General features: G+C 39.1%; 1 long non-coding RNA gene across 1 annotated transcript in view; it reads left to right on the forward strand.

Annotated features, from left to right (window-relative positions):
• The window catches only part of Gm40071, a 42,994-nt gene extending 17,594 nt beyond the window's left edge, over nucleotides 1-25,400 (forward strand). The window contains exon 3 of the long non-coding RNA XR_867358.3: nucleotides 25,172-25,400. This is a non-coding gene — a long non-coding RNA (predicted gene, 40071). The remainder of the gene's footprint in view (nucleotides 1-25,171) is intronic.
• Nucleotides 25,401-25,786: the final 386 nt, after the last annotated feature.

Consider the following 25,786-nt stretch of genomic DNA (forward strand, 5'->3'; position numbering starts at 1 on the left):
ATTGAGCACAGGGACCCCAATGGAGGAGTTGGAGAAAGGACTGGGGGAGCTGAAGGGGTTTGCAACCTTGTAGTAAGAACAATAACCAAGGAATACACATGGAGAAACCCATGGCTCCAGCCACATATGTAGCTGTGGATGGCCTTGTCCAGCATCAATGAGAGGAGCTGTCCTTGGTCCTGTCAAGACTTAATGTCCCAGTCTAGGAGAATTCAAGGGTGGGGAGGTGGGTGGGGGAACACCCTCATAGAAGCAGGGAGAGAGGAGATGCAATACGGGGTTTCTTGGGGAGGGGGGACCCAGAAAAGGGAAATGGGATAACATTTGAAATGAAAATAAAGAAAATATCCTATAAAAACGGGGCAAAAAGTATATAAACGTTTGGGATCCAGAAGTATTGTATAACTTATATCTTATACTTATTAAAAAAGTATAATATGCATATCATATATGCAGCTTCTAGGGGACAAATCAAACACAGTCAGCAGAATGCTATCACAAATCAGCTTATACTTTTCAAATCCTACTTTAATAAGTTGTAGTTAAATATTTAACTTCTCTTCTAGCCCACCACCCACCAAAAGTAGTGGAAAGGAAAGGTTTGTAGAACAAAAAAGGATGTGTACCCGTTTAGAAATAGTTCTTTGGAATTAATACAATGTGTGTTGTCAGGATATCAGCAGTTCAAGTCACATGAATCCACAGTGGTGACTTGATGCACTCACAAACACCATTTTTAAATCAGCAATAGCAGTTTAATCCAGAAGAAAGAGTGAGGCTCTGCCTATCAGTCCAAGATGGCAGAAGTGGCAAGAAGCTGCTGGAACACCATCACAAGTTCTTTGGTGCATTTCTCTTTACGAAGTCACAACAAATCATGACCAGCAAAAAGTGGCAAGGCAAACCAATGCCACACAGCATTATCCACTATCTGTCTGTTGGGTTATATTCATACTCTTTCAAAATACCATGTGTTCTCTCAAGCAAAACATCACATGCCCATTTTTGAGACAGCTTCCAGAAAAACACCACACGTCTTAGCAAAATACCCTCCCACACGTCTGCTTCAGTAAAATCATTCTCTCATAAGACAGTTTCCAGAGAAACATCAGATGAGACTCTGAGTCTCCAAAGAAACCAGAAATTTCCACATCAATTACAAATCTGGATGAGATAATCAGGAAACTTATCAAGCAACTTTGCACAAAGGGAAGTGAGAATACTTCAAGTGTTCCACAGACTAAATACACAGTGGCCTTAGGACTGATAATGATAGTCCCTTCAGTGGCAAGAGTTGGTTCTCAGAATCTGAGGCTGCAGCTCCTCTGCAGTCATTATCCCAGGCCATTAATTTTTCTGTTAAGTACGTTCATGGAGTTAAAGAAGGAATTTTGTTTCTTCTTCATATATCCGAACCTCTGGAAAAGGCTACCAAGTTTCTGGACCCATATATTTACTGGCTTTGTCGATCATGTTCCTGGTTTATAGAAGGAACCATTAGGGTATCATAGAAAGCCTTGGATCAGCCTACTTCTCAAAACATTCCATGAAAAGTGGAAATTAATCACGAAATAACTCTTGGATAATTCCAACTGCTTGATGAAGAATGAAGAAAGCAAGAGTGAAAAAAAGTGAGCCATGCTATTGTTTATATACTATTCACTAGATTTGGAATTATGTAAGTGGGAGAGTAATGAAGAATGATAGCCAAGAGTTATAAGACATAACAAGACAAAGCTATGCCAATTCCATAAAACTCTAGTGAACACTTGTTCATTTACCATTGCATGTCCACTTTAGAGCAAATAATGTTTTAGGAGATGGACCATTCAAAAAACCAGACAACACCTTGTGCTCATTGACTTTTTCCTTAATTTGAAATAAAGTTATGAAGTGCTGATATCAATATGAGATCCTCTCTTAGAGAACCGTATTTACAATGAGCCCATGACTAACTCAGGACCCCTCGCAAAGAAATATTTGTTACGTTTTTAGTAAGGAAGCATCACTGTACTTAGATGAAAAGAAAATGAGGTTGTGATTGACCTGCAAAACTTAAAGAAAAATAGAAATGTAACAGTACAGATTACGGTACTTGTGAATAGAGATATTTGGTGCTTTGAAATACGGACATCACTAAACACATTTTTATTAGGTATTTTCTTCATTTACATTTCAAATGCTATCCCCTTTCCCAGTTTCCTCTCAGAAAGTCTCCACCCTGCTCCCCAAGCCACCCACTCCAGCTTCCTGGGCCTGGCATTCCCCCAGTAAGAACTTGAATAGCAAAGGAAATAACCAGGAAACTTGACAAATAGAGCCCACATAAAATCAAATAGGTTTTGCAAAACAAGGGAAACAATCATGTTATTGAACAGACATCTTACAGAATAGAGGGAAAATATTTGTAAGAACCTGTGGTAGATAGGTTCTCTATTATCAATTTGACTTGAATTAGAGTCACCTAGAAAGCACATCCCTAGCAATATCTGTAGAGATTTCCACATATGTAGAACTATTGGTCTACCAACAAGTGAATGGATAAAGAAAATAGGTACATATCCACCATCAGATTTTATTCAGCTACAAGGAATGAAATGAACTTTTCAAGAAAATGAAGGGAACCAGATGTTAATATATTAGGTAAAATAACCAGATTGAGTAAACTATTACATATTTCCTTTTATCATTCTGAGTATATTGCTTTATTTTATTTTACTTACTTATTTTTCATTGATGAGAGCCTCACACACGCTAAGCACACTACCACTGAACTATATCCTCAGCTAGATGTATACACATACAGAGAGAGAGAGAGAGAGAGAGAGAGAGAGAGAGAGAGAGAGAGCTAATGTAATAGTGCATACAAGGTAATCACCACAAATTGATTGTATTAACGACTTGATCATTATGTTAAGATACAAGATGCCTATATAACAAGGTCCAAAGTAACAGTAGCTGAAACAAGATTATCATTGACTTTCCTCATAAGTATAAATAATCCAAACTAAATTGTGTCTTCAGAATAGAAGGAGTCTAACTTCCCTGTATTGTGCTCCCTGCTATATAAGACATTATTTTATTTATCAGACATTAACTTATTTGTCTATGAAAATTTACCCAACTCTTCTCATTGAACTACTATTCAGGGAGAACTAACTCAAAAAAGTGAGAAGAAAAAGGAAAATGAACACATGCCTATTTTGTTTTTAGGGTGTGTGGTAGGAGGGGGGAAGAAAGAGAAAGAGACATGAGGAGAGAGGGAGGTATATGTATGTGCATGTGTCCTTCTCTATTTGTGTGATACATGTATATAGAGGCCAGAGCCTCCCATCACATTACATTTCCTTTCCATAACTTTTAAAATTTACTTTACATCCCAATCACATCCCCCTCCCTACTCTCCTCCAAGCCCACTCTTCCAGATCCCCCCCCCCATTAACCACCTTTCCTTCTTCTCAGAGAAAGAGAAGACCTCTTTGGTTCTACTTACTGCAGAGAGACATCTAGTCCCAGTAGGACTAGTCACATCCTCTCCCACTGAGGTCCAACCAGGCAGTCGAGGGAAGGGAAGAGGAGCCAATGGCAGGCAATAAAGTCAGAGGCAAACTCCCTCTCCAATTGTGAGGGGAACCACACAAATAGCAAGTTGCACATCTGCTACAAATGTGTAATGAACCTAGGCACAGCACTTGCATGCTCTTTGGTTGGTGGTTTAGTCTCTGTGAACCCCCATTGTACCCTGGTTAGTTGACTCTATAGGTTTTGTGAATCCTTGACTCCTTTTCCTTGCTCAATTCTATCCCCAGCTCTTCCACAAGACTCCCTTGGCTCTGCCTGGTGATTACCTGTGGGTCTCTGTATCTGCATCTGTCCACTGATGGCTGAAAATTCTAAGACAGTTATAATAGGTTCCTGTCTGCAAGCATAGCAGAATATTACAAATAGTATCAGGGATTGGCTCCCTCACATGAGATTCCATTCATGTGGATACTTTGATCCTTCTTAGAAGGGGGAAGAAAATACCCATGGAAGGAGTTACAGAGACAAAGTTCAGAGCAGGGACTGAAGAAATTGCCATCCAGAGACTGTTCCACCTGTGGATCCATTCCATAAAGAACCACCAAACCCAGACAATATTGCAGATGCCAACAAGTGCTTGCTGACAGGAGCCTAATGTCGCTGTCTCCTGAGAGGCTCTGCCAGTGCCTGACAAATACAGAAGTGGATGCTCACAGCCTACCATTGGACTGAGCACAGGGTCCCCAATGAAGGAGCTAAAGAAAGTATGCAATGAGGTGATGGGGTTTGTAACCCCATAGTAGGATCATCAATATGAACTAACCAGTACCCCCAAAGCTCCCTGGGACTAAACCACCAATCAAAGAAAACACATGGTGGGACTCATGGCTCTAGCTGCATATGTAGCAGAGGATGACCTAGTCAGTCATCAATGGGAGAAGAGGCCCTTGGTCATGTGAAGGTTCTATGCCCCAGCAGAGGGGAATGCCAGGGCCATTCCCCCAGAGTGTATGGGAACTAAAAAGGGGAGCCCAGGGGATGCTCTGGGGAAGGGGAGGGGCCCAAAGAATGCCCTGAGGAAAGGGGAAGGAAAGGACCATACTGCACCAGAGTTTTACCTATTCTCTGGCCTGCCAGGCATGGGAGAGCTGCCATACACTTTTCACTCAGCCCAGGGTGGGCATGTCTCTGACCCACTCTTCAGGGGTTGGTAAAGGGGCAGCCCTATCTGGGAACCCTGGATCCACTTTACTAAAGCCACCAGGGTTATAGGGGAGAGGAATGAGGGAAGAGAGGTTCCCAACACTGAAGCTGATCGTGATGAACAGAGACTCTCTATCGTTTTAGAACTTTATTATAGAAATGCAGGGGTAATAGAGAAGGGAGGGTAAAGGCTAGAGAGAAAGAGAGTAAGAGGGAGAGAGGGGAGTAGAAGACAAAGAGAAAGGGAAGAGGAGAGAGGAGTGAGAGAAGTGAGAGGTAAGAGAACAAAGGAGTGAGAGAGCAAGCAGGGGTTGAACAGTCCTTTTAAAAGTATGCTGTCTTATCTTATTGTTGGTTGGTAACTGGGGAGGAGTTTAGCCTGAAAGTCAGAAGCTTGGGCCATTGCTTACATGACTACTGACCATGCTTCTCTTGTGGGGGTTGTGGGGGATGGTAACATAGGCATGAGCCAGAGTTCCAGGAGCATGAGGGAATGCCTACCATATCATGTAGGTGAATTATGGCTTTGGGGTTCAGACCTCCTCAGCTCAACTGGAGACCAACCTGTCTGTGCAGAGCCCAATACCCCACAGGAGTGGGTGAGTTGGGGAGCTGGGGGATGGGGGAGGTGATAGGAGATTTTCAGAAGAGAAACTAGGAAAGGGGATAACATTTGAAATGTAAATAAAGAAGATAGCTAATAAAAAAAGAAACAATAAATAAATAAATAAATAAATAAATAAATTTTTTAAAAAGCCGCCATCTTGGTTCCCGGATCCCTCAGAGACTAATCTGCACAAATGAGAGTGAAGACTACAGAAGCTACACAGCTTATGGGACAGGCAGAAGCAACACAGCTTCTGAGGCAGACCCCATTTCAGTCTCCAGACATCCAGGCACCGTTCCCACCAGAGCAGAGGTGTCTGCCCCACCCGGGAGGACTTTGCCAGAGCACCTGGGGGAGCCATTTCTGGTCCTGGATCTCTCAGAGACTACTATGTGCAGGTGAGAGTGCAGACTACAGAAACTACACAGCTTCTAGGACAGGCAGAAGCAACACAGCTTCTGGGACAGGCCCTGTTTCAGTCCTTCATCTTTGGCCAGGAGGCAGGTCCTAACACCAGATATCTGTGCATTTCCCTACAACAGGAAACTTGCCTACAGAGAGTACTCTGACCATTGAAAGTCAGGAGAGAGCTAGACTCCTAGGTCTGCTGACAGAGGCTAACAGAATCATAGGAGGAACAAGCTCCAACCAGAGACAACTACAACAACTAACTCCAGAGATTACCAGAAGGCAAAAGGCAAAGTTAAGAATCTTACTAACAGAAACCAAGACCACTCACCATCATCAGAACCCAGCACTCCCACCTCAGCCAGTCCTGGATTCCCCAACACACCTGAAAAGCTAGACTCTGATTTAAAAGCATATCTTATGATGATGGTAGAGGACAGCAAGAAGGATTTTAACAACTCACTTAAAGAAATAGAGGAGAACACTGCTAAAGAGGTAGAAGTCCTTAAACAAAAACAGGAAAACACAACCAAACAGGTGACGGAATTGAACAAAACCTTACAAGACCGAAAAGGGAAGTAGAAACAATAACGAAAACCCAATGCTGGAGATAGAAACCCTAAGAAAGAAATCTGGAACCATAGATGGGAGCATCAGCAACAGAATACAAGAGATGAAAGAGAGAATCTCAGGTGCAGAAGATTCCATAGAGAACATTGGCACAACAATCAAAGACAATGCAAAATGCAAAAAGATCCTAACTCAAAACCTCCAGGAAATTCAGGACACAATGAGAAGACCAAACCTACAGATAATAGGAGTAGATGAGAATGAAGATTTTCAACTTAAAGGGCCAGCAAATATCTTCAACAAAATTATAGAAGAAAACATCCCAAACCCAAAGAAAGAGATGCCCATAAACATACAAGAAGCCTATAGAACTCCAAATAGACTGGACCAGAAGAGAAATTCAACCCAACACATAATAATCAGAACAACAAATGCACTTAATAGAGATAGAATATTAAAAGCAGTAAGGGAAAAAGGTCAAGTAACATATAAAGGCAGGCCCATTAGAATTACACCAGTCTTCTCACCAGAGACTATGAAAGCCAGAAGATCCTGGACAGATGTTATACTGACACTAAGAGAACACAAATACCAGCCCAGGCTACTATACCCAGCCAAACTCTCAATTACAATAGATGGAGAAACCAAGGTATGCCATGACAAAACCAAATTCACACAATATCTATCCATGAATCCAGCCCTTCAAAGGATAATAACAGAAAGAAAAAAAATACAAGGACAGAAACTACATGCAAGAAAAAGCAAGAAAGTAATCCTTTAACTTACCTAAAAGAAGACAGCCACAAGAACAGAATATCATCTCTAACAACAACAATAATAGAAAGCAAATTGTATCTTTTATCTTGGTTATTCTAAATGTCTGGGCTAATATTCACTTATCAGTGAGTACATATCATGTGAGTTCTTTTGAGATTGAGTTACCTCACTCAGGATAATGCCCTCCAGGTCCATCCATTTGGGTAGGAATTTTATAAATTCATTCTTTTTAATAGCTGAGTAGTACTCCATTGTGTAAATGTACCACATTTTCTGTATCCATTCCTCTGTTGAGGGGCATCTAGGTTCTTTCCAGCTTCTGGCTATTATAAATAAGGCTGCTATGAACATAGTGGAGCATGTGTCCTTCTTACCAGTCAGAACATCTTCTGGATATAAGCCCAGGAGGGGTATTGCAGGATCCTACAGTAGTACTATGTCCAATTTTCTGAGGAACCACCAGACTGATTTCCAGAGTGGTTGTACAAGCTTGCAATCCCACCAACAATCTAAGAGTGTTTCTTTTTCTCAACATCCTTGCCAGCATCTGCTGTCACCTGAATTTTTGATCTTAGCCATTCTGACTGGTGTAAGGTGGAATCTCAGGGTTGTTTTAATTTGCATTTCCCTGATGATTAAGGATGCTGAACATTTTTTTCAGGTGCTTCTCCGCCATTCGGTATTCCTCAGGTGAGAATTCTTTGTTTAGCTCTGAACCCCATTTTTCAAAGGGGTTATTTGATTTTCTGGAGTCCACCTTTTTGAGTTTATGTATATTGGATATTGGTCCCCCATCTGATTTAGGAGTGGTAAAGATCCTTTCCCAATCTGTATGTGGCCTTTTTGTCTTATTGAAAGTGTCTTTTGAAAAAAAAGAAAGAAAGAAAGAAAGAAAGAAAGAAAGAAAGAAAGAAAGAAAGAAAGAAAGAAAGAAAGAAAGAAAGTGTCTTTTGCCTTACAGAAGCTTTGTAATTTTATGAGATCCCATTTGTCTATTCTAGATCTTACAACACAAGCCATTGCTGTTCTATTCAGGACTTTTTCCCCTGTGCCCTTATCTTTTCCCCACTGTTTCCTCTATAAGTTTCACTGGCTCTGGTTTTATGTGAAGTTCCTTGAAGACCAAAGTGTGGACACTTTGTACCTTCTTAGAATTGGGAATAAAACACCCAGGGAAGGAGTTACAGAGACAAAGGTTAGAGCTGAGATGAAAGGATGGACCATCTAGAGACTGCCACATTTGCAGATCCATCCCATAATCAGCCTCCAAACGCTGACACCATTGCATACACCAGCAAGATTTTGCTGAAAGGACCTTGATATGGCTGTCTCTTGTGAGGCTATGCTGGGGCCTGGGAAACACAGGAGTGGATGCTCACAGTCACCTATTGGATGGAACACAGGGCCCCCAATGGAGGAGCTAGAGAAAGTATTCAAGGAGGTAAAGGGTTCTGCAACCCTATAGGTGGAACAAAAATATGAACTAACAAGTAGCCTCAGAGCTCATGTGTCTAGCTGCATATGTATCAGAAGATGGCCTAGTCGGCCATCACTGGGAAGAGAGGCCCTTTGGACATTCAAACTTTATATGCCTCAGTACAGGGGAACTCCAGGGCAAAGAAGTGGGAGTGCATGGGGAGGGGAGGGGGAAGGGTATGGGGGACTTATGGGATAGCATTTGAAATGGAAATAAAGAACCTACCTAATTAGAAATAAATAAATGAATAAATAAGTAAATACATAAAATGATAGGAAGCCACAATTACTTTTCCTTAATATCTCTTAATATCAATGGACTCAATTCCCCAATAAAAAGGCATAGACTAACACACTGGCTACACAAACATTTTGCTTCTTACAGGAAACCCACCTCAGAGAAAATGACAGACACTACCCCAGAGTGAAAGGCTGGAAAACAATTTTCCAAGCAAACGGTCTGAAGAAACAAGCTGGAGTAGCCATTCTAAATTCAAATAAAATCGACTTCAAACCCAAAGTTATCAAAAAAGAAAAGGAGGGTCACTTCATACTCATCAAAGGTAAAATCTTCCAAGAGGAACTCTCAATTCTGAATATCTATGCTCCAAATTCAAGGGCAGCCACATTCATTAAAGAAACTTTAGTAAAGCTCAAAGCACACATTGCATCTCACACAATAATAGTGGGAGAAATACACGGGAACACTGCTAAAGATGTAGAAGTCCCTAAACAAAAAGAGGAATACACAACCAAACAGGTGATGGAATTGAACAAAGCCATACAAAACATAAAAGTGAAGTAGAAACAATAAAGAAACCCCAAAGTGAGACAATGCTGGAGATAGAAACCCTAGGAAAGAAATCTGGAAACATAGATTCAACATCAACACCCCACTTTCATCAATGGACAGATCATGGAAACAGAAACTAAACACACACACAGTGAAACTAACAGAAGTTATGAAACAAATGGATTTAACAGATATATACAGAACATTTTATCCTAAACCAAAAGGATATACCTTCTTCTCAGCACCTCATGGTACCTTCTCCAAAACTGACCATATAATTGGTCACAAAACAGGCCTCAACAGATACAAAAATACTGAAATTGTCCCTTGCATCTTAACAGATCACCATGAACTAAGGCTGGTCTTCAATAACAACATAAATAATAGAAAGCCAACATTCACATGGAAACTGAACAACACTATTTTCAATGATACCTCAGTCCAGGAAGAAATAAAGAAAGAAATTAAAGACTTTTATAGTTTAATGAAAATGAAGAGACAACATACCCAAACTTATAGGACACAATGAAAGCTTTTTTAAGAGGAAAACACATAGCTCTCAGTGCCAAAAAGAAACTAGATAGAGCACACACTAGCAGTTTGACAACATACCTAAGAGCTCTAGAACAAAAGGAAGCAGTTCACCCAAGAGGAGAAGATGGCAGGAAATAATCAAACTCAGGGGTGAAATCAACCAAGTGGAAACAAGAACTATTCAAAGAATCAACCAAAGGAGGAGCTGGTTCTTTGAGAAAGTCAACAAGATAGATAAACCCTTAGCCAGACTCACTAGAGGGCACAGGGACAGCATCTTAATTAACAAAATCAGAAATGAAAAGGGAGACATAACAACAGGTCCTGAAGAAATCCAAAACACCATCAGATCCTTCTATGAAAGGCTATACTCAACAAAACTGGAAAACCTGGATGAAATGGACAAATTTCTAGACAGATACCAGGTACCAAAGTTAAATCAGGATCAGACTAATAACCTAGCCAGTCCTATATCCCCTAAAGAAATAGAAGCAGTCATTAATAGTCTCCCAAACCAAAAAAGCCCAGGACCAGATGGGTTCAGTGCAGAGTTCTATCAGACCTTCAAAGAAGATCTAATTCCAGTTCTTCTCAAACTATTCCACAAAATCGAAACATAAGGTACTCTACCCAACAAATTCTGTGCAGCCACAATTACTCTGATACCTAAACCACAGAAAGACCCAAGGAAGATAGAGAATTTCAGACCAATTTCCCATATGAATATCGATGCAAAAATACTCAATAAAATTTTCGCTACCTGAATCCAAGAACACATCAAAACGATCACCCATCCTGACCAAGTAGCTTTCATTTCAGGGATGCAGGGATGGTTTAATATATGGAAATCCATCAATGTGATCCACTATATAAACAAACTCAAAGACAAAAACCACATGATCATCTCCTTAGATGCTGAGAAAGCATTTGACAAAATCCAACACCCATTCATGATAAAAGTCTTGGAAAGATCAGGAATTCAAGGCCCATACCTAAACATGATAAAAGCAATCTACAGCAAACCAGTAGCCAACATCAAAGTAAATGGTGAGAAGATGGAAGCAATCCCACTAAAACCCCACTAGAGAAGGCTGCCCAATTTCTCCCTACCTATTCATTATTGTACTTGAAGTCCTAGCCAGAGCAATTGGACAACAAAAGGAGATCAAGGGGATACAAATTGGAAAGGAAGAAGTCAAAATATCACTTTTTGCCGATGATATGATAGTATATATAAGTGACCCAAAAAATTCAACTAGAGAACTCCTAAACCTAATAAACAGCTTCAGTGAAGTAGCTGGATATAAAATTAACTCAAAAAAGTCAATGGCCTTTCTCTACACAAAGAATAAACAGGCTGAGAAAGAAATTAGGAAAACAACACCCTTCACAATAGTCACAAATAATATAAAATACCTTGGTGTGACTCTAACTAAGGAAGTGAAAGATCTGTATGATAAGAATTTCAAGTCTCTGAAGAAAGAAATTAAAGAAGATCTCAGAAGATGGAAAGATCTCACATGCTCATGGATTGGCAGGATCAATATAGTAAATATGGCTATCTTGCCAAAAGCAATCTACAGATTCAATGCAATCCACGTCAAAATTCCAACTCAATTCTTCAAGGAATTAGAAAGGACAATTTGCAAATTCATCTGGAATAACAAAAAAAAAAAAAAAAAAAAAACTAGGATAGCCAAAACTCTTCTCAATGATAAAAGAACCCCTGGTGGAATTACCATGCCTGACCTAAAGCTGTACTACCCAGCAATTGTGATTTAAAAAAAAATGCATGGTACTGGTATAGGGACAGACAAGTAGACCAATGAAATAGATTTGAAGACCCAGAAATGAACCCACACACCTATGGTCACTTGATCTTTGACAAGGCAGCTAAAATCAACCAGTTGAAAAAAGACAGCAATTTCAACAAATGGTGCTAGCACAACTGGCAGTTATCATGTAGAAGAATGTGAATTGGTCCATTCTTATCTCCTAGTACTAAGGTCAAATCTAAGTGGATTAAGGAACTTCACATAAAACCAGAGACACGGAAACTTATAGAGGAGAAAGTGGGGAAAAGCCTCGAAGATATGGGCACAGGGGAAAAATTCCTGAAGAGAACAGCAATGGCTTGTGCTGTAAGATCAAGAATCAACAAATGGGCCCTCATAAAATTACAAAGCTTCTGTAAGGCAAAAGACACTGTCAATAAGACAAAAAGGCCACATACAGATTGGGAAAGGATCTTTACCAATACTAAATCAGATAGTGGATTAATATCCAATATATATAAAGAACTCAAGAAGGTAGACTCCAGAAAATCAAATAAACCCATTAAAAATGGTGCTCAGAGGTAAACAAAGAATTCTCACCTGAGGAATACTGAATGACGAAGAAGCACCTGAAAAAGTGTTCAGCATCCTTAATCATCAGGGAAATGCAAATTAAAACAACCCTGAGATTCCACCTCACACCAGTCAGAATGGCTAAGATCAAAAATTCAGGTGACAGCAGATGCTGGCAAGGATGTTGAGAAAGAGAAACACTCCTACATTGTTGGTAGGATTGCAAGCTTGTACAACCACTCTGAAAATCAGTCTGGTGGTTCCTCAGAAAATTGGACATAGTACTACTGGAGGATCCTGCAATACCTCTCCTGGGCACATATCCAGAAGATGTTCTGACTGGTAAGAAGGACACATGCTCCACTATGTTCATAGCAGCCTTTTTTATAATAGCCAGAACCTGGAAAGAACCCAGATGCCCCTCAACAGAGGAATGGATACAGAAAATGTGGTACATTTACACAATGGAGTACTACTCAGCTATTAAAAAGAATGAATTTATAAAATTCCTACCCAAATGGATGGACCTGGAGGGCATTATCCTGAGTGAGGTAACTCAATCTCAAAAGAACTCACATGATATGTACTCACTGATAAGTGAATATTAGCCCAGACATTTAGAATAACCAAGATATAAGATACAATTTGCAAAACACATGAAGGTCGGGAAGAACGAAGATGAAGGTGTGTTTACTTTGCCCCTTCTTGGAATTGGGAGCAAGGCACCCATGGAAGGAGCTACAGAGACAGAGTTTGGAGCTGAGATGAAAATATGGACCATCTAGAGGCTGCCATACCCGGTGATCCATCCCAGAATCAGCCTCCAAATGCTGACACCATTGCATCCACTAGCAAGATTTTGCTGAAAGGACCCTGATATAGCTGTCTCTTGTGAGACTATGCAGGGGCCTAGCAAACACAGAAGTGGATGCTCACAGTCAGCTATTGGATGGATCACAGGGCCCCCAGTGGAGGAGATGGAGGAACTACCCAGGTTGCTGGGGGGATCTGCAACCCTATAGGTGGAACAACATTATGAACTAACCATTACCCCCCCCACCCCCCCGCAGAGCTTGTGTCTCTAGCTGCATATGTATCAGAAGATGGCCTGGTCAGCCATCAGTGGAAAGAGAGGCCCATTGCTCTTGCAGACTTTATATGCCACAGTACAGGGGAAAGCCAGGGCCAAGAGGTGGGACTGGGCGGGTGGGGGAGTGGGTGTGGGAGGGTGTGGGGGACTTTTGGGATAGCAGTGGAATTGTAAATGAAATACATACCCAATTTTTAAAAAAGTCTGATAGAATTTTACACTAGGACCTTCTTGCCTTGGGCTTTGTATTGGTTGGGAGACTTTTAATGAGTGGTTCTATTTCCTTGGAGGCTATAGGAATATTTAAACAGTTTATCTGATCTTTATGTAACTTTGGTAAGTTGTATCTATCTAGAAAATTGTGCATTTTCTTTAGATTTTCCAATTTTTTGCAGTATAGCCTTTCATGGTAAAACCTAATGTTACTTTGAATTTGCTCGCTGTCCACTTTTATGTCTCCCTTTTCATTTCTGATTTTCTTTTTTTATTAGGTATTTTCTTCATTTACATTTCAAATGCTATCCCAAAAGTCCCCTATACCCTCCCCCTGCCCTGCTCCCCTACCCACTCACTCCCACTTCTTGGCCCTGGCTTTCCCCTGTACTGGGGCATATACAATTTGCTAGACCAAGGGGCCTCTCTTCCCAATGATGGCCGACTAGGCCATCTTCTGCTACATATGCAGCTAAAGACACAAGTTCTGGGGGTACTTGGATACTTTCTTTCTGCCTTTAGTAAGTTTGGCTAAGTGTTTATATATCTTGTTGATTTTCCAGGTCTTGGTTTTATGGAGATTTTTGTATTGTTGTTTTTGTTTCTTTTTCCTTTTATTTTTTGGATATTTTATTTATTTCCATTTCAAATATTATACCCTTTCCCAGTTTCCCCCTACAGAAACCCCCTATCCCATCCCTACTACTCCTGCTTTTATGAGGATACTCCACCACCCATCCACCTACTCCTGCCTCTCCACTGTGGCATTCCCCTACACAGGGGGCATTGAGCCTTCACAACACCAAAGGGCTCTCTTCCCATTAATGCCTGACAAGGCCTTCCTTTGCTACATATGTGCCTGGAGGCATAGGTCGCTCTATGTGTAGTCTGGTTGGTGGTTTAGTCCTTGGGAGCTCTTGTGGGTCTGGTTGATTAATATTGTTGTTCTTTCTATATGGTTGAATGTTTTTAATTGATTGATTTCCTCCCGAGTTTTATTATTTCCTGCCTTCTACTCCTCTTTTCTATGTTTTCTTCTTCTTCTTCTTCTTCTTCTTCTTCTTCTTCTTCTTCTTCTTCTTCTTCTTCTTCTTCTTCTTCTTCTTCTTCTTCTTCTTCTTCTTCTTTGTCTTTTTCCTTTTATTTTTTGGATATTTTATTTATTTCCATTTCAAATATTATACCCTTTCCCAGTTTCCCCCTACAGAAACCCCCTATCCCATCCCTACTACCCCTGCTTTTATGAGGATACTCCACCACCCATCCACCTACTCCTACCTCTCCACTGTGGCATTCCCCTACACTAGGGGCATTCTTCTTCTTCTTCTTCTTCTTCTTCTTCTTCTTCTTCTTCTTCTTCTTCTTCTTCTTCTTCTTCTTCTTCTTCTTCTTCTTCTTCTTCTTCTTCTTTTTCTTCTTCTTCTTCTTCTTCTTCTTCTTCTTCTTCCTCTTCCTCTTCCTCTTCCTCTTCCTCTTCCTCTTCCTCTCCCTCCTCTTCCTCTTCTGCCTCCTCTGCCACCTCCTCCTCCTTCTTCCTAGAGCTTTTAGGTGTATTTTTTAAACTACTAGTTGAAGAACTCTCTAGTTTATTTATGAAGGCACTTTGTACTGTGAACTTTCCTCTTTGTACTGCTTTCAGTGTATCCCAAAATTTGGGGTATGTTGTACCTTCATTTTCATTGAATTCTAAGAAGTCTTTAATTTCTTTGTTTCTTTTCCATGCCCCAGTGATCACTGAGTCAAGAGTTGTTCACTACCTATGAGTTTGTAGGCTTTTCGTTGTCTTTTGTTGTTCAAGTCCAGCATTAATCCTTGGTGGTCTGATAAGACAGAAGTCATTCTTTCATTTTCTTGAATCTGCTGAGGTTTTTGTTGTGACCTTTTGGAGAAGGTGCCCTGAGGTGCTAAGAAGAGGGTATATTGCTTTTGTGTTTGGGTGAAATGTTCAATAGATATCAGATAGGTCTGTTTGAATCACAACCTCTTTTAGTTACATTATTTTTCTGTTTAGTTTCCATCTTGATGCCCTGCCCATTGGTGAGAGTGAGATGTTAAAGTCTCCATTATTAATATATGTGTTCCCACGTGCTGTTTAAGCATTAGTATTTTTTTTATGAATGTCAGTGTGTCCTTGTGTTTGGGATATATATTCATAATGAGATGTCATCTTGGTGAATTTTTCCTTTGAAGAGTATAAAGTGTCCTTCCCCATCTATTTTGATTACTTTTGGTTGAAATTCTTTTTTATTCGATATCATAATGGCTACTCCAGCTTGTTTCTTTGTTCTGTTTGCTTGGAAAAGTTATTTCCAGTCCTTTACTCTGATGTGTATCTGGTTTTTTGTATGTAGCAGAATGATTGATTCTGTTTCACATCCATTGTGCCTTTTTATTGGGAAATTAAATCCATTGATTTTAAGATACATTACAGAGAAATGATTATTAATTGTTGTTATTTTGATGTTGGTGGTGATGTGTGTGTGTGTGTGTGTATGTGTGTGTGTGTTTGTGTGTGTGTGTGTGTGTGTGTGTGTGTGTGTATGTGTGTGTGTGTGTGTGTGTGTGTGTGTGTGTGTGTGTGTGTGTGTGCTTCCCTTAATTTTTTCCCATGGCTGTGTAATTATTTTTTCCTGTGGGTTTTTTTTTTTTTTGTTATAGTTAACCTCCTTAGCTTGGAATTTTCCTTCAATTATTTACAATATGGTTGGATTTGTGAATAGATATTTTAAATTTTAGTTTTGTCTTGTACTATCCTGTTTTCTCCATCTACAGTGATTGTGCTTTGCTCTGGGTATAGTGCTTCAGGCTGTCATTTGCTTTTTCTTAGAGGCTGTAAGACATCTGGTCAAACTTTTCTAGCTTTCAGAGTCTCTGTTGAGAAGTTTAGTGTAATTCTGATAGGTCTGCCTTTGTACATTACTTAGCCTTTTTTTTCCCTTGCAACGTTTACTATTCTTTCTTTGTTCTGTAGATAGTGGTTTTTATTATTATTATTATTATTATTATTATTATTATTATGTGGAGGGAGGATTTTCTTTTCTGGTCTAATCTAATCTATTGGTGCTCTATAAGCTTCTGGTACATTTATAGGCATTTCTTTATTTAGGTTGAGGAAATTTTCTTCAATGGTCCCAGGAGCTAGGACTCTTCACCTTCTTCTATTCCTATAATTCTTGGGTTAAATATTTTCATGGTGTCCTAGTTTACCTGGATGTTTTACGTCAGGAATTTTATAGAATTAACATTTTCTTCAATTATATCTTCTACAGATATTTTCCTCACTCATGTTTTGTATTCTGTGGATGATCCTTGCGTTCTTTGTTCCTGTTCTCCTTCCCAGGGTTTCCTTTTTTTTTTTTCCTTCTATATGCATTTTCAAGTCTTGAACAGTTTTATTCATTTCTTTCACTTGGTTAATTGTATTTTCCTGTATTTCTTTAAGGGAATTTATTCATTTCCTCCTTAAAGACATTTATCATTTTTATAAGGTTATATTAGGGTCATTTCTTGTTTTATAGTTGTGTTAAGTTATCCAGAGCTGGCTGTAGTGGGATAGCTTTGCTCTCAAGATGCCATGTTTCCCTGGGTCCTGTTGGTTGTCTTCCTATGCTGGAGTTTAGCCATTTGTTTGTCTCTGGATGTTCATGATATAGCATGTATCAGGAAAGCTGCCTGATTTGGGTGTTCCTTATGTAGCAGGCCTCCAGTGGGCTACTTTGGACTGGATATTCTTGATGTAATAAGCCTGAATATTCTTTGTTCAATGGACCTTGTGGAAGTCAGCAGAGCATAGGTGGAAAATTGAGCTCAGAGGATCACAGGCTAGCTCAGGCCAGCTGAGCTTTTCCCGGGCAGGGAGAGCAATATAGTGGAAGGGCCTAGCCTGGGTGTTCCTTGTTCTGATGGCCTGTTGGAGGTTGGTAGAACAGTCTTATCATATTTCTTCTTCAATCATATTCTACTCATGTTCTTTATAGACAGTGTCTTCCTGAGCCTCTGACAAGACCACCAGTTGGCAAGGTTGACTGGCTAGTGATATCTTGGAAACAGATCTAACAGATATATAACTAGTGTGAGCTTTTTATGTGGATGCTTGGGATTGGAACTAAGATCCTCCTGCCTAAGTAATAAGGAGTTCCTCAATAAGCATGTCTCTGACATTCTTTTACTTTTAAAATGATTTTATGTGAAAATTATGTCTTAAATTTGCATTGCTTACAATAACCTTAAATTTCTTCTAATAATCATCTCCCTTCTTCCTCCTGCTCTCTGACTCTCTGTCTCTGTCCTTCCGTCTGTCCGTCTGTCCGCCTGTCTCTCTCTCTCTCTCTCTCTCTCTCTCTCTCTCTCTCTCTCTCTCTTGAAGAAGAAGAAGAAGAAGAAGAAGAAGAAGAAGAAGAAGAAGAAGAAGAAGAAGAAGAAGAAGAACAAAGAAGAAGACGAAGGAGAGGAGGAGAAGCAAAGAGAAAGGAGGAAGAGAAGGAGGAGATTGTAGCTCATATTTTTCACCCATCATGGCAAGAAAGAGATGATGTAATAGAGCAGCCAATGTAATGGCAACCAGGAAAAAGAGCAGAGAGTATTAGCAAAGGCCTTTGGCAACCCAAATTTCACAAGAACATGCCCTTGCAAACAGGTGCTATTGAGTACACGCTACGGTTTTCAGTTCACTACTTAACAAAACTCTGTTAAAATTTAGAACTCCTATAAGGATTTAACTTCCCATTGTATCTGATCTTTTTAATGATTAAATCTTTTTTGAAATAATTTGCAGAAATATATAAAATATATGAGATGTGATTTTTCTAACTCCTAAGCATTGTTCAATACAATGCAATTAACAAGATTAATCATCAAAAATCTACTTCTTGTCAACTTGACACCCTAATGAATTTCCTTAAATAATAGCATTGTAACCCTGGCCTGTAAAAAGTTCATGTCTATTTTACAATCTTACATATAGGCCATCTGTCTTAAAATTCCCCATAATCTTAGTATTTGCCAACATTAATCAAAACACGAACTCAAAGTGTAAAATATAGGGAAAACACTTTCTATGTAAACCTCTGTGTATACAAAATCGATTGTGATGTTCAATGGCCCAGTTTAAGGTTCCCACACCAATAGGAAGTAAGAAAATATAAAGGAGAAATAAGACTAAAGTGCATAACTGTTTTCTCCAAATTACTTTATCTCCAAGAGGGCTCATGAAACTAAGAATCAAGAACCTCAGCACATCTTAAGCTTCCAGAGGAAGGCAAGATTGCACTACAAGATATGTGCACAGGCAAGGACATTCTAATGTCTAAATAGGACAGTAGAAACTTTAAAAAGAAGACAATTAAAAACTGAAATTTAGTGAAGTTATTTTTACCACCCATTTTATACATATAGCAGGAAATTAATATTTAGCATATATAAAAAACATTGGAAAACTAAACATGAACAGAGTTCTTAAAACAAGAAATATTAACTAAGACATTTCTTATTGCAGAAAATGCTTTCAAATGAGTGAAAATTTTCTTATCTCTGTGAATATCTTAATTAACGCTTTTTGTTTGCTTTCAATACATCCCAATGGCAGTTTCTCCTACCTCACTCCTCTCGGGGTCACTGTCCCTTCTTCTATCTTCCCCATATTCATTCCTCTTCCACTTCCATTCAGAAAAGAGCAGGCCTCCCAGAGATATCAATTGAATAAGGCATAACAAGATACAATAAGACTAAGCATGTTGGGTACTGGTGGCACTTGCAACCACTTGGGAGGCAGAGACAGGCAGATTTCTGCATTCGGGGCAAGCCTGGTCTACAGAGTGAGTTCCAGGACAGCCAGGTCTACAAAGACTAAACATATGTACTGATACATGCTGGCAGGTTTTGTGTCACCTTGACACAAGCTGGAGTTATCACAGAGAAAGGAGCTTCAGTTGAGGAAATGCACCCATGAGATCCAACTGTAATGCATTTTTTAAAATTAGTGATCAAGGGCTGAGGGTCCATTGTGGGTGATGCCGTCCCTGGGCTAGTAGTTCTGGATTCTGTAATAAAACAAGAAAGCAAGCCAGTAAGTAATATCCCTCCATGGCCTCTGCATCAGCTCCTGCTTCCTGACCTGCTTGAGTTCCAGTCCTGACTTCCTTTGGTGATGAAAGCAATGTGGAAGTGTAAGCTGAATAAACCCTTTCCTCCCCAACTGCTTCTTGGTCGTGATGTTTTTGTCTAGGAATAGAAACCCCAACTAAGATAGCATATAACTTCATATCAAGACTGTATCAAAGTAGGAGTAAAAGGGTCCCAAAAGCAGACAAGAGAGTCAGCGACACCCCCATTTCCAACAGAAGTCCTCATAAACACCAATCTAACAATATGCAGAGGCCCTAATACAGCTCCCTGCAGTCTCCATTTTTGCCGCACTAGTCTCTTTGAACTCCTATGAGCCCTGCTTAGTTGATGTCAATGGGCTGTGTTCTCCTAGTATCCTCGACCCCTCTGGGTCCTACGATTCTTCTTCCTCTTCTTCCATGAGGTTCCCCAGAGCTCCAAGGGGAGACAACCAAAGAAGATCTCCAATTTGGGCTCGCTCTCCTCCGAATGCTTGGTTATGTGTATATCTGTGCATCTGCTTCCATCAGTTGACGGTGAAAGCCTCGATTGGACTAGGTACCAATGTACGCGTGTAGCAAAATCATTAGAAATGATCATTAGATCAATGATCATTAGAAATCATTTTATTGAATTTTTTTTTTTTTTTTTTTTTTTTTTTCTATCCTAGTTCTCTGCACTATCCAGCCTCTGGTCATTCAGTGAGCGTTATGCATGGGCTCCCTCTAGCGGCAAAGCCCTCAAATTACACCAGTCATTTGTTAGCCTGTCGCACAAATTCTGTCCTTGATTGCAACCAGCACGTTTCAGGCAGGATAGACTGTAGATCGAAGGTTTTTTGTGGTTGGGTTGGTGTTCCAGTCCTACTACTGAAAGCATTGGCTCATTACAGAGGATGGCTAATTCAGGCTTTTTATTCTCCATTACTAAGAGTCATCATTAAAGTCACCCTCTTAGAATCCTGGGAGTTTCTACTGCACTAGATTTCCACATGTCCCTCCTCCACTCCATGCCTTCCAATTTCACTCTCTTATACATTTGCCTGACATTCCTCACTCCTCCACCTGATTCCCCTTGTTCTCATTACCACGTCCAGTCGACCCACAAAATCTATTGTATTTCCCCTTCCCAGGGAGATCCAAGCATCCTGTTTAGAGTCTTTCTGGATATGTGGATTGTAGATGATTCTAACTTATTTAAAATCTGATATCCAATTATAAAAGAGTATATAGCATGTTGTCTTTCTGAGTAAGTTACCTCACTCAGGGTGATTTTTTTTCCTAGTTCCATCTATTTTACTGTAAATTTCATGGTATCATTATTTTCTATTTTATTTATTTATTATCTATTAATATATTTTATTTGATATATTTACAAAATATATTCTTATGGTTTTATTATATTTTTTAGTAGCTGAGTAACAGTCCATTGAATAAATGTACCACACTTTCTTTATCCAATCTTTGGTTTAGGGGTATTTACAATATTCCCAGTTTCTGGCTATTATTAATGTAACCACTGTGAACACAGTTGAAACTGGCATTTTCATAGGATGGAGCATCCTTAGATATATGCCCAACAGTAGAATAGCTGTGTCTTGAAAAAGACCAACACTGAGCATTCTGAGAAGCAGCCTAATAATTTCCTGGGTGGTTGTACAAGTGTGCACTCCTACTAAAAATGAGGGAGTCTTTCCCTTGCTGAACAGCCTCGGCAACATGCGCTATCACTTGTGTTTTTGATCCTAGGTATTCTGACAGGTGTAAGATGGAATATCTAAGTAGTTTTGATTTGCATTTCCTTGATGGCTAAGGGTGTTGAACAGTTCTTTAAGTGTTTCTCAGCCATTTGAGATTCCCCTTTGGTAGGCAGCATGCAGGACAAGTGGGCTCCCTAGACACACCCCACCATCTTGCTCAGTTGTGATGGGAACACTCTGTAAAGGTATGGCCCTAGATACCTTATTCTGGGATTGCTTCTTGCTACTGATGTGCCTTCTCATGTTTGTCATTGCCATAGAACTCGTTTATTAGGCTTGGTGTGTATGTGAACACCTGGAGACCCTCACTGCCTGTCGATTTCTGAATGATAGCCCATCCTATTGGCCAAGTTTTCAGCCAATCCACATGAGGATGAAAGATCCTGAGATATACTGTTTCAATGAAATTCTTGATTTGATTTAAGTAGTTACAGGTAGTTGGCTTGATTTAAATATTTGGGGGAGGTTAGGATAGTTGGTAGAAAGTTTGCAGTTAGAATCAGGAACATAATGTAGCCGTTTCTCATAGGATGGCAAAAGCTGCACGAATTAGGTGAAGGATTACAGTGAGCTTTCATGCATTACAAGCACATAATTTTAGTAGTGTGAAAAATGGGCTTGGATAAGTTAACGATCAAAGAAAGCATTCACTCCAGGTTGGACCTGAGTTCCTTGATTTTGTCATCTAGAGATGTAGTAACGGTGTTAGGTGTGCACCGTGAAATACAAAGGTTTTGAATAAAGAATAAGCAATTCTACTTTGAGTATAAAAAGAGAGAACAGATGATTAGCCAGTCCAGCTGATCAGAACATCAAAAATACGATGTAAGACAGATGACCTGTTCCTTAGTAATTATAGATTGTCCTCAGGCAAGCATAGAGAGAAACTTGCTACTACAGACTTGGCCTGCTTAAACTTTGTTAATCTATGACAAGAGAATTGTTGCCTTGGGATTACTGTGAGCTTGTGGGAGGGAAGATAGATGAGAATTGGTTATTTAGATACAAGTTTCAAAGAAGAAATACATAATCAATGATCCTTTTGTAATTTCCACTTCTGTAATGATTTTAGTGGTGATTATTTCTAGAGAATATGTAACTTGTGGCTATGAGGTAATTTTATTTCTAAAGAGAAAAACTTTGTCTTAAGGGGCATAAAATGTAATTAAGAGAAAAGAATGCTGGGGCCTGCCTTTGCTTTCTCTGTGTCTCTCCCTCTCTCCCCCTTCTCTCCCTCTCCCTCCCCCTCTCTTTCTCTCTCTCTCTGTGCCCCCCCATGCACTTGATCTCCCCCTTCTTCTTTCTCTAATCACTGGCTCCCATAGACAGCAGTCCCTGTTGGTCTCTGGACTGACTGACTCACATCAGCACCTCCTAGTGCTGCCCCAGTCAGCTGTTTTCATCACTGGCTCCAATCGCTGACCTTGCTGCCTGACTAATTTTACCCTGTGGTGTCAAAGCTGGCCTTTGATATCTTTTGAGAATTCTCTGTTTAGATATGTACTCATTTTTTAATTGAATAATTTGGGTCTTCTTAATATATAGTTTCCTGAGTTATTTATATATCTCAAATATTAGTCTTCTATAGGCTATGAAGTTGGTGACATTTTTCCAATTCTATATCTTCTCATTTTTTCCTATTGATGGTGTTGTTTCCCTTATAGAACCTTTTCAGTTTCATGAGGTTCCTTGTATTGATTGTTGTTCCTAGCGCCTGTACTATCAGTGTTCTATTCAGGAAGTTGTCTCCCATGCAAATGCATTCAAGCTTATTCCCCACTTTCTCTTACCAAGTTCTTAGTATCTGGTTTTATATTGAGATCTTTGACCTTCTTGGACTCGAGTTTTATGCAGGGTAATAAATATGGATCTATTTGCATTTTTCTTACATGCAGATAAACAGTTAGACCAGTACCATTTGTTGAAGATGCTTTCTTTTGTTCATTTTTAATTTATTATTTATTATTATTATTTATTTTGTGATGTTTTTCCATTGTATATTTCTGGCTTCTTTGTTAAAAAAAAAAAAAAGGTAACCATAGGTGTATGGGTTTATATGTCTTTGATTTGATCCCATTGATCAATGTGCCTGTGTTTATGCAAATGTGTGGTTTTTATTGCTATAGCTCTGTAGTACAGGTTTAAATCAGAGATGGTGATACCTCTGGAAGTTCTTTTATTCTTCAGAATTGATTTAGCTATCCTGGGTTTTGTGTTTTTCCATATAAAATTAAGGATTGTCCTTTAAAGGCCTGTGAAGAATTGGGTTGGAATTTTGATGGGGTTTGCATTGAAATGTAGATTGCTTTTGTTGAGATGGACATATATTGATTTTCCTGATTCATGAGCATGGGGATCTTTCCATCTTCTAATATCTTCTTCAAATTCTTTCCTCAAAGACTTAAAGTTTTATCATACAAATATTTCACTTGCTTCATTAGAATTACCCCAAATTACTTTATATATTATGTGTGGCTATTGTGAAGAGTGTTATTTCACTGATTTCTTTCTCCGTCCTTTTGTCATTTGTGTATAGGAGGGCTAATGATTTTTTTTTTTTTTTTAGTTAATCTTCTATTCAGCTACTTCGATGAATGTGTATATCAGCTGTGAAAGTTTCCTGCTAGTATTCTGGATGTTGCTTGTGTATATTATGATATCTGTGAGTGGCAATACTTAGACAACTTTCTTTTCAATTTGTATCCTCTTGATCTACTTCAGTTTTCTTGGTGCTCTAGTTAGAACTTTAAGCACTATGTTGAATAGAACGAGTGGACAGCCTTGTCCTGTTTCTGATTTTAGTGAGGTTGTTTTGAGTTTCTCTTCACTTAATTTGATATTGACTATAGACTTTCTGTAAACTGCCATTATGTTTGAGTATGTTTCTGGTATCCCTACTTTCTCCACAACTTTTGTGGTTAAGGAATGTTGGGCTTTGTCAAAGACTTTTTCATCATTTAAAGTGCTACTCAAGTGGTAATTTTTTTCTCAGTGTGTTGATGTGTTGGATTACAATAAATGATTATGGATTAAGGTGGATGATCTATTTTACATATGCTTGGGTTCAGTTTGTGAGTACTTTAAGGAGTATTTTGACATCAATATTCAGATAACAAATTTGGTCTGTATTTCTTTTGGTTGAATCTTTGTGTGGTTTGGGTATCAGGGTGACTCTAGCCTTATAAAATAAATTTGTCAATGTTCCTTGTATTGTAGAATAATTTGGGGAGTATTAGGATTAGCTCTTTTTGGAAAGTCTAGTGGAATTCTGAGCTAAAACCATCTAGCTCTTCTTCCCCATGTCCTGGGGGGAATTTGGATGACTGCTTCTATTCTTTTAAAAGTTACAGGCCTACTGACATTGTTTATCTGATGTTAATTTAACTTGGATTATGTTGTATCTATTGAGAAAATTATACAATTATTTTAGAATTTCCAACTTGCAGAGTACTGATTTTTAAAGTATGAACTAATGACTCTTTGGATTTCCTAAGTTATTGCCCACTTTTGTTTCTGGTTTTGTTAATTTAGATATTCTCTCTTCATCCTTTACTTAGTTTGGATAGGAGTTTCTGTCTTGTTGATTATCTCAAAGAACCAACTCCTTTTGTTGATCCTTTGTATTATTCGGTTTTGTTTCTATTTAATTGATTTCAACCCTTGGTTTAAGCAAACCTCTAGAAGAAAAAGCATTAAGCAAACCCAAAAGGAGTAAACATCAGGAAATAGTCAAACTGAATTAAATATTTATCCTTTGTTCCTATGATAGATGAAGTTCCACAAACTCCTAGACCACTGCCATGTTTGCCTAAGAATCCTTCTAGGATTGACATCTGCTTGGCCATTGAATGCTTGATGAAAGTTAAGAAGAAATATGCTTTTATATTTAACTCTCTATGTACCTCACTGAAGTCAACAAACACATAATTGAACTTCCCCCTGATCTCCAGAACTGATAAAGGAGAAAAAACTGAGGCACTGGAAAAGAGAAAACTAAGTGGAGCTAAGAAAAAGAAGAGTTCACCCTCAGTTCAGGCAAGTTTAAAGCCCACATGGGAAACATGATGTGCTAACAAACAGAAATAATACAAAAAATAAATAGATGGATAGATGGATAAATAGATGTTACAGTTATTAAAGAGATTGTTTGGTAAATTGATTGCTGTGCAAGCCTGAAAAACTAATTCTGATTATTAATACTCATATAAAAATCCAGGAATGTCAACATATGCCTATAATCTCATTACTCAGGAGGCAATGAAGCTCACTAGCCAGCCATTCTAACCAAATCAGCGAGCTCTAGACTTACTGCAAAACTCTATCTCCAAAAATAAGGTGGAGAAAAAATAAGGAAGACACACAACACACATTAACCATTGGCCTT

This window comes from Mus musculus, chromosome 3, assembly GCF_000001635.26.
Source record: "Mus musculus strain C57BL/6J chromosome 3, GRCm38.p6 C57BL/6J".
NCBI classification, from domain to species: domain Eukaryota; kingdom Metazoa; phylum Chordata; class Mammalia; order Rodentia; family Muridae; genus Mus; species Mus musculus.